Source organism: Ziziphus jujuba, chromosome 1 (assembly GCF_031755915.1).
Source record: "Ziziphus jujuba cultivar Dongzao chromosome 1, ASM3175591v1".
Classification (NCBI taxonomy): domain Eukaryota; kingdom Viridiplantae; phylum Streptophyta; class Magnoliopsida; order Rosales; family Rhamnaceae; genus Ziziphus; species Ziziphus jujuba.
Genome location: NC_083379.1, coordinates 36,782,555 through 36,792,368, shown reverse-complemented (window position 1 = coordinate 36,792,368; position 9,814 = coordinate 36,782,555).

Genomic DNA, 9,814 nt, shown 5'->3' with positions numbered 1-9,814 from the left:
AAAAGATTTATTTTTTTTAAAAAAAATGAGAGCAATGCTAGGCCTCTATTGCGAGTCCTTTGGCAGCTATAGGTGGTCAATCACAAGCAATGGTTGCTCCTAATGCAAGGTTGAGAAGTTTAAGAAAATAAAATTAAAAATTAAAAAAAAAAAAGAGAAGAGAAAACTTAATGATTAGGATTTTATAATAACAAAAGGGTATTTTACTACACTCAAAGGGTATGCGATTTTGGTGTTAGAACTATAAATTCTCTTCTCTTAGAGCATTTTCAATGAGTTTGCGGTTTGTTATTTATGTTACATAGAGTTGGAAGATCTTCTAGTCTATATGGTGTACATGTTTACTTGATAGATATTTAACCCAAAATCATTCTTCAATTATTGTTCCTATCTAAATCTTATTTCCAGCGGCTACCGGCAGCATGACTAGTCCTTTCCCATGAATTTGGGCCCCCTGAGTCCGTTTCCAAGCTCGGATTGGCTCAAATCTTGCTCATTCGTGAGATATGACAAGAGCCCATTTCGGCAGCAACTTCACGGCAGGATTCCGGCGACCTCCAGCGGTGGTTGGACCAATTGAAGGTATCTTCTTGATGCTCTCATTATAAGCTTCAAATTGGTAGCTAGAATGTGAATTATAATTGAGTAATTAGGAAGTTGCCATTAATGGAGCTAGGTTGTGTTTATGTTGAAATTGGATAGAGGTTGGACAAGTCCTTAGTCAATTGCCATTACATTTGGGTTCTTAATGATTGTTAGATGCTAAAGGAATGGTTAATTTGAATTAATTGTCAAGATATTGAAAAATCCCAAATTTGCAGTTAGGCCATACAGGTTCATCCGGTATTCTATCAAATTAGGGTGGACAATGTTGATAATATTAAGCAGAAGGTGTAAAAGGATTGTTATAGATTTTTGTAAGTTTACTTGTTATGTTGATTGGAATTATTATTCAAAAATTATAGTTAGCATGTGTATAGATTGATATATATATATATACACACATGTACGGTGAACATATGGTGCATATATGTATGTATATACATATATATTTATATATATTGTTAATGGGCATGTACATATATATATATATGGAGATGTGTGGTGTTATATGAAAATACATAATTATATATGTGGATATATGTGTGTGTGTGTGTGTGTGTGAATATATATATCTAGATATATATATATATATCTATGTACTTGTGTGCATAAAGACATTTATACATATGTATTTTATATCATTCAAAATTTTGAAGTATATCATATATGTTTTAAATTTTAAAAGATATTGTTATTTGATTTAATGTGTTATTTTTATCTGATTTAAATATATTCATTATATAGAATTTATTATATCATATGTGTTTAATATTTAAGAAACTGCTATTTAAATTTATGATGCTAAATTATTTGATTTAGTATATATGTTGCCTCATATTTATATTTTGGGTTGTTAAATTAAGTATATTTTTTGTTAATTAAATATTTGAAAGATGAATTTTATGTGTTGGATATTTAACTAAAATATTATTTATATTGTAGAATCTAAATTGTGTTGAATTGAATTATTGTGAAAGAGACTAATTTTATGAAATTATGATTTAAATTTTATTAAGTTTATTGTTGATTTAAATGTTGAAATTTTGATGCATAAATAATGCATTTATGTGATTTTAATACTGTATGAATTTCTATGTATCCTTTTATTATTTTTTTGGTATATTTGATAAAAGCATATGAACTGGATTATATTTTATCTAAATTTAATGTTTTATAATATTATGAAATTTATAGTTTTTTTTTAGATTCACCCATACACGTACCGGTGTTCTGCGCTGAATATGTGATTATGATAAGCGCGCAAGTTATAATGTCTCCCGTAAGTTGCCATTGGACCGAGGGCAAGCAAGTTTGATATTGGCCATAACCCACCCCCCTCCATGGCCGGGATGACGGTTTAAGCAGCGGCGCTGTCGGGACGCCGAAGCGACCATATGCAAGTTTCTCTCTTTAACCTCCTGTCAGTCGGTGCTCGGGATGCTGGGTACCTTCGGGCATCACTGGTATATAGCATGGTGTATCAAGTATTTTTTATATGTTCGTACATATATTTGTATGTTATATTATTTGATATTATACTGTATATACCGCACCATACGGAGGCAGCGAACCAATGTAGTTCATGTAGAGATAGCCTCATAACCATGTTGCCTACGAGTCCAGGGAATCGGACGGCCAATATAGGCAACCATTCTAGTTTGTATTGGTAGCAAAGTGCCGGCGACAGCTGGAATCATAGATCATGTAGCATGTCAGAAGGTATCGTACGTATCTCCATTACAAGCGTGCATATTTCATTTTATGCTATGGATTTTAAGATATGATTTTATGTACTTATGTTATGTTATCTATTTGTGATTTAATTTCTTACTAATATTCTTAATCGATGTTATTATATTCTTATTACTATTAATTGTAGTTAACTATTTGTTTAATCATTATTGTCACTGTTATCGGGATTGTTATTATTATTTATAATGATTATTTTTATTGTAATTCCAATTTCTATTGTTATCATTATTATAATTATAGTTGTTATTATTGATTATTATTTTTATTTTTATTTTTATTAACACTATTATGAGATCTTTAATTTTAATTTTGTTATTGTTTTTATTATTATTACTATCATATGGTACCTTTAGATAAGTATCACAGCCTACGGGCAAGAAAGATAGCTATCGGGCAAGTATAATAGTCCTCGGACAAGTGGTAGCCTTTAGGTAGGTGAGATAGTCCTTAGGCAAGTTACATTAATACATGTATGGGAATATGATAGCCCTCAGGCAAGTTACATTAATATATGTATGGGAATATAATAGCCCTCAAGCAAGTTACATCAATACCATCATCATTAAAGCGTTTGTTATAGTTTTTTTTATTGTTAATGTGATGTTGTTTTACCTTTCTTTCTATGTTACGCATTGGCATATTATAAAACGATATTTAAAGTGTATTTGACATGTGTAGCACTAAGTGGGTGGTGTGGGCGGACGAGAATCTATGATGGTATATTTTAATTGGTTATTTACTAAATTAATTCCATTATATGCCTTTTATATAATTTGTTATCGAAGTGCTGCCAGTTGTGAAACTTAAATTGTAGTAATGTGGGAAGAATAAGGTGGTGTATATAGAAGTGTATTTTCAGTATAGGAAAATTGTGGTAAGTCTAACCCTTAGGGGAAGTTCTGCCGGATTTTCCATTGGAGGGTCCAGTAGGGTTTCCTTGGGATCAGGGCTTATCTAACATTCCGGTAAGGAATTTTCGATGGGTCCTCACATGCCAAGGGTCCCTTTGATAGTTTTTACCTTCCCTAGTAGTCGAGACACACTAGGACGCTAGTTGTAGTCTTACAATAGGTTATGGTACATAGGGATATTATTGATAGATTAAAAATACAATATATCTTTATAAAATTTATATATTTTTTATTACCAATATTTATAAATTATGATTCATAAAATATTAATTATTTATGAGGTGATGGATAGTATTGGATAGTATTGGATTTAAATTTTCTTATTGAATGACTCACTAAATTGCTATAGTTTTGGGATAATTATGGGTTTTATGAAAACTATTTGTCAAAACACGAAAACTTTCTAAGACTGAAAGAGAAATATTGATAGAAATGATTTTTTTAGGAATAACAGTTATTTTCATAATATTTTACTTATTCATTTACTGAGCTCATAGTTTTGTATTTTAAATTGTTCCCTTAGATCTCAACTAACCGATTATGTACATCATGTCAAGAAATTTTCATTGTTCCTATGTTATTCCACTGCAGATGTATTGTTCTTTCCTTGACCCTAATAATAGTAAATATTATTTCTTTCGCTGATTATTATGTATATATTATATTAAGCTTTTTTTATATTTTACATTTATTTATTTGTACTTTTTAAATTGCTCTGGTAGATTAATCTAATAAGTATGTCTCTTATATTATCTTTGACTGATGATTTTGCGACAATTCCTTCAAAAATGGTTATGTTATTTTATCTTCACTATTGAGTTACATTCAATTAGGAGAGCTTTATTGGATTTTCAATAGAATATTCAGTAGGACTTCTCTATATGAAACCACTTCGAATGTCTAGGAAGGATCTGGGAGCACTCTTATAATGGCATCACTTCTTTAAATGACATTTAAAAGTACAAAAACTAAATGTTTAAATTCAATCTCAAATTATGCAAGACAATCCAAGTGTGTACTAAGTTTTTTGAATTCACAAAAGGACAGAGATTTCCTTTCCTACATATATATATATATATATATAATAACTAATGGGATAGGTTTCTTGAAAAAAATGAGAGAGAATGAGGGTTTATGGGTAAATTAGAAAGGAGATGTGATTTTTGACCTATTTCCCATAGTTGGACCAAAGAATCATAATAATAATAATAATAATAATAATTTTTTGGACATCTAATTATGTACCAAAAAAAAAAAAAAAAAACACACCTTTAAATAACTTAAATTACATACCCAAAAAAAAAAAGAAAAAAAAAACTCGTTTAAATAACTTAAAATAAATTCAGTGTTTCCTTTTCCCACTTTTGAATTCCAACTTTTGTTAAGACTTAAAGGTGAAGCCCTTGCATCAAAGCAAAGCCTTCTCTTACTATCTGTAATATTGCTGTTTGAGAAACCTCCCTTTGGCTCTGCCCTTCTTCTACCTCCAATTACACTACAATCTCGCTACATAGCTCGCAAATGGGTCGACACACAGCCTTGCCGAGTTCGTCAGAAGTGAAGAAGAAAATGAAGCAAACGGAGAATTGAAGGAGCCATCTGAACTGGAAAAGGTAAGACATGTGTCAATTGGTGAATAGTAGGAGCCCTGAGTGGTCAGTACTCCGGAAGTATAGAAATGTTTCCCTAGAAAGGGATTGACACAACGGAGCACCACTCCTTCCTCAGAAATTTTTCCCTAAGAAAAGATTGACACAAATTTTTCCCTTGGAAGGGATTGACACAATGGCGCATCACTCCTTAGAAATTTTTCCCTTGGAAGGGATTGACACAATGGCGCATCACTTTTTCCTCAGAAATTTTTCCCTAAGAAGGGATTGACACAAATTTTTCCCTTGGAAGGGATTGACACAATGGCGCATCACTCAGAAAATTTTCCCTAGATAGGGATTCACACAGTCGCACAGCTACTCCTTCCTTTTAAAGACAGCTTCCCCCTTCGTCGATTCTGGCGAAGCTGCGAGTTCATGAGAAAGTGAATGAAAGGGCCCGCGAGCTGCGGGTGAAGTGACTGAACGAGCCATTTTCAGCATGTTTTCTTTCCCTTCTTCTATCTGTTTAGTACTATATGCACCTAGTTATTGTCAACAATTAATGCTGACAAGAAGAGATTTCACTCACAAAAGATTTTCCACAGCAGCTTCAATTTCTCATACATGTTATATAATGCTGATTTACTACTTTGTCTGCACTTCAAGGCACAGAAAATCGATTTTATATCTTAATTTTAAAGGATCGTGGACCAATCTTCTACTTGATCTGGACAAGAGTTGTAGAATTTTAAGACTCTTGCACTGTGCGGGCTTTTTTGAAAAACCAAGAAAAAAATGCTTATCAATGATTTTACTAAGAAAGAAATAAAAATAGTCTACGGTAACTTGTTTGATTGGCTGGACGAATTGATTCAAATCGCATCTCGACGTGGCCACTGGCCAAGCCACATTATGGTGGGTTTTTAATTTTCATAAAAATAGGTGTAGTGTTATATATATACATATATATATATATATATATATATATATATATATATGTGGTAGTTCTATGGTGTAGCTCATCCACATTCGGATCCATATCAAAGCAAACATTTTTAAGAAAAAGCATCGGTTTTGCTGCTTTGCTCTGTGTATGTAACGGCTAAACCGATGCTTTTTCTTAAAAAACATTAGTTTTGGTGCAGTCCGCATGCGCGGACGGTTAGCATCGTAACCTCACCATATATATATATATATATATTGTTGATTTACTACTTCGTCTGCAGGTCACAAAAAACCAATTTTATATCTTAATTTCAAAGAGGAACTTGAACTAATATTCAATTATGGTTTAAAATTTCTTTATCAATAAAAATATTAAATGTTTAAAATATGAAAATTTTTATGAAAATATTAAAAAAATTGCAAAAAAATGATAGAAATTTTTTTAAGAATAAAACAATTAATTGAAATTTTAGAATTAGCTTATTTAATAAATCAATTATCAAATTGATTATGATTGTAAAAATATTAAATAAATATTATATTTCTCTTAAATAATTTAATTTATAATAAACGACAATAATCATAAATAAATTATTATTAATAAAAATATATGAAAAATATATATATTTAATAAAAATTGTTTATTAATTAAGATAAAATAATTGTTACAATTATATTGTTTTTCATAAATATCGTCTCAATACTCATAAAATACTTAGGTGTTTGAAAATTATTGTCTCTTCTTCGTTTTCATTTTGAGATATGAAATATAAAATGTAATTATTAAAAAATGTATCTTTTTGATAATTTTTTATGGAATTATTAATATATCAACCATAAAAATCATATATTAAATGTAGTTGTACTTAATGATTAGTATAATATATTCTACCATCTTTTTATTTTTATTTTGATTAATGTTATTAATTTAAATACTATCAATACCAATTTTACATAATATTATATTTCCATGTTATTATTTTATGTTAGTATTTACTATTCTTAATAATCAATTATTAACTTGAATAGAACATATACACTTTATCAATAAATAGAACCTATCGAGGTTATTCGATTTAATTTACTCCATTTTATTTATATAATAAACATTTAAAAGATAATTAAAAGGTAAAAAATAAAACTATAACTAATGTTAATTTGGTAAAATAATTTACTAAACATCAATAATATTAATGAATTTTTTAATAAAAAAACTTTAAAAAATTTCATAAATATTTTAAAATTTTCCCCAAAAATTTCAAAAATTTACATGGAAATTTTTAAAATTTCAATCGATATAACGGATTTTTTAATCAAATTGTTAAAAATTTGATGTGGATGTTTTGATAAAAAAATTTATGAAAATTTCAGCAAAATTTTAAAAATTTCAATAGATATTATTGAAATTCTATCCTTGTCCATTTTGGACCTTTTTTTTTTACCTTTTAAAAAACAAAAATTTCAGAGAAATTTCAAACATTTAAAACCTTGTATTTTACTTGGTCTATAAAACCATTATAGAATTTAAAGATGTGTGTGCTGTCCTATTTTTTTGGAAAAACTAACAAAAGAAAAAAAAATGCTTATCAATGAGTTTACAAAGAACGAAATCAAAATATTTCTCGGTAGCCTGTTTGATTAGCTAGACGAATTGATTAACATCAAATCTTGACTAGGTCATTGGCCATTTTTCATATTATAAATTCTAAAATTAAAAGTAAGGTATTATTTTGTTGCTTTTTTATATAAAAAAGCAGGGCTAAATAACTGGCAAGGCATCAATAACTTACACTGTCTTCTAAACTACAATACTCTTTTTGGTCAGCAAAGGAATTTCATGTTTCAGGCTCATACACACAGGGCTAAGACCCTTTTTCAATATGTGTGTGTGTATATATATATATATATATATACAGTCCGTCTATGGTGCGGACGGTCCTCAGAGCTTTGTAGGAAGTCATGCATCCTTAAATTGCTGAGCCACTGTCAATAGCTTGTCCATCACAAAAACAATATTGAAATTTGTCAACTAATTGTTTGTAATGTTTGGATGGGTGATTATGATAGGTGAAGTATTTGGTCTAGTGACGATGTTGTAAAAGTATGTGGGTTAGTTTTTCTAGCCTAAATTCAAAGAAAATGGGAAACCCAGGAGCCATGGATATGCAGCCTTACCATGGAAGAGGAAACCAAAGCCATAGCCCTAGGAAGAAAAAAAGAGAGAAGAAGAAAAGAAGAAGGGGGGGGGGGGGGTGTGTTTGAAGGATTTCATTTTCAAATTCCAAAAACTAAAAACAAATGGGAATGGTAAGTTGATGTGGCAATTTTTTTGCACATGGTATATGATGACTTGGAATGGTACTAGCTGACCTTATATTGCCATATCATTGAAGATTTTCTCCATATACCCTTCTTCAACTCTTCAGATGGATCTTTAAATTACAAAATAAATTAATAATTAAGAGTAAAAAAAAATAAGATTTATTTAAAAAAAAAATGAGAGCAATGCTAGGCCTCTATTGCGAGTCCTTTGGCAGCTATAGGTGGTCAATCACAAGCGATGGTTGCTCCTAATGCAAGGTTGAGAAGTTTAGGAAAATAAAATTTAAAAATTAAAAAAAAAAAAAAAGAGAAGAGAAAACTTAATGATTAGGATTTTATAATAACAAAAGGGTATTTTGCTACGCTCAAAGGGTATGCGATTTTGGTGTTAGAACTATAAATTCTCTTCTCTTAGAGCATTTTCAATGAGTTTGTGGTTTGTTATTTATGTGGCATAGACTTGGAAGATCTTCTAGTCTATATGGTGTACATGTTTACTTGATAGATATTTAACCCAAAATCATTCTTCAATTATTGTTCCTATCTAAATCTTAATTAATGAGTGTACACATAAATATTCTTAAAAAAATAAATAACAATCGATAATGATTTATTTATATATTTGTTCCCTTTTCAAAAATATGTTAATAAAGATTGATTTGGTGAGTAACACTATTTAAAAGCTAGACAATCTCCTTATATGTCTATTTTATTTTTTGCCACACTAGCTTGACAAAGACCATATAAAGAACCATTGAAGAAGTTTTTTTTTTTTTTTTTCTTTTTAATTGTTTTATCTTTGTCCATAATTTTAATGTGGCAACAAAAATATAACAATCGATCAAGCCATGGAAGATGCTCTTATTAGTTTACTCTTTTAATTTGGCTATAAATAAAAAGATCCCATATAAAGGATGTTTTTAGATAATCATTAAAAAAATTATTGTAAATAAAATTAACAACATTTTATGTTAGGAAATATTTAAATTATTAAAAAGAATGCTACATGATATTTATATATACATGCAGTTTCCAATTCTGCTCCGAATTTCAATATAGATAATATATATACATGCATATATAGATCTGATATTGAAATGTATTGATATTTGCCAGTGGTGGCACAAAATAATAAAAAAATGTATCGGGCTATTGAATATTGATGTGGGACACTGTGATAAATATATGTATATATATAAATTATATTTTGTTTTATTCTGCTAATTAATTAATTAATTTGTGGTGCCTGTATAGGCAATGGTGTCGGTTGAGAAAATGAGGCAACAAGTTGAAGAATTGAAGGAAGAAATAAGCGGATTGTTAATGGATTCTCACAAGAAACCTTTGCAAAAATTGGAGCTGATTGATGCAGTACAACATTTAGGAGTTTCTTACCATTTTGAGAGAGAGATTAATGAAATATTAGAAAACATGCACCACAACTGCTCTAATGGCTTTGTTAATTCAGAGCATGATGACCTTCATACCATTGCTCTTTGGTTTCGTTTCCTTAGACAACATGGTTATTATATTTCTTGTGGTATCTCTCTCTCTCTTTCTATATATATATATATACATGTCTTTATGACTAAGTCCAAATATATATATATATTGCATTTTGACACCAGCCTTTTGGTTCACATTGTGACAGATGTATGTAACATCCTGTCCCAAAGTACAACGGAAATT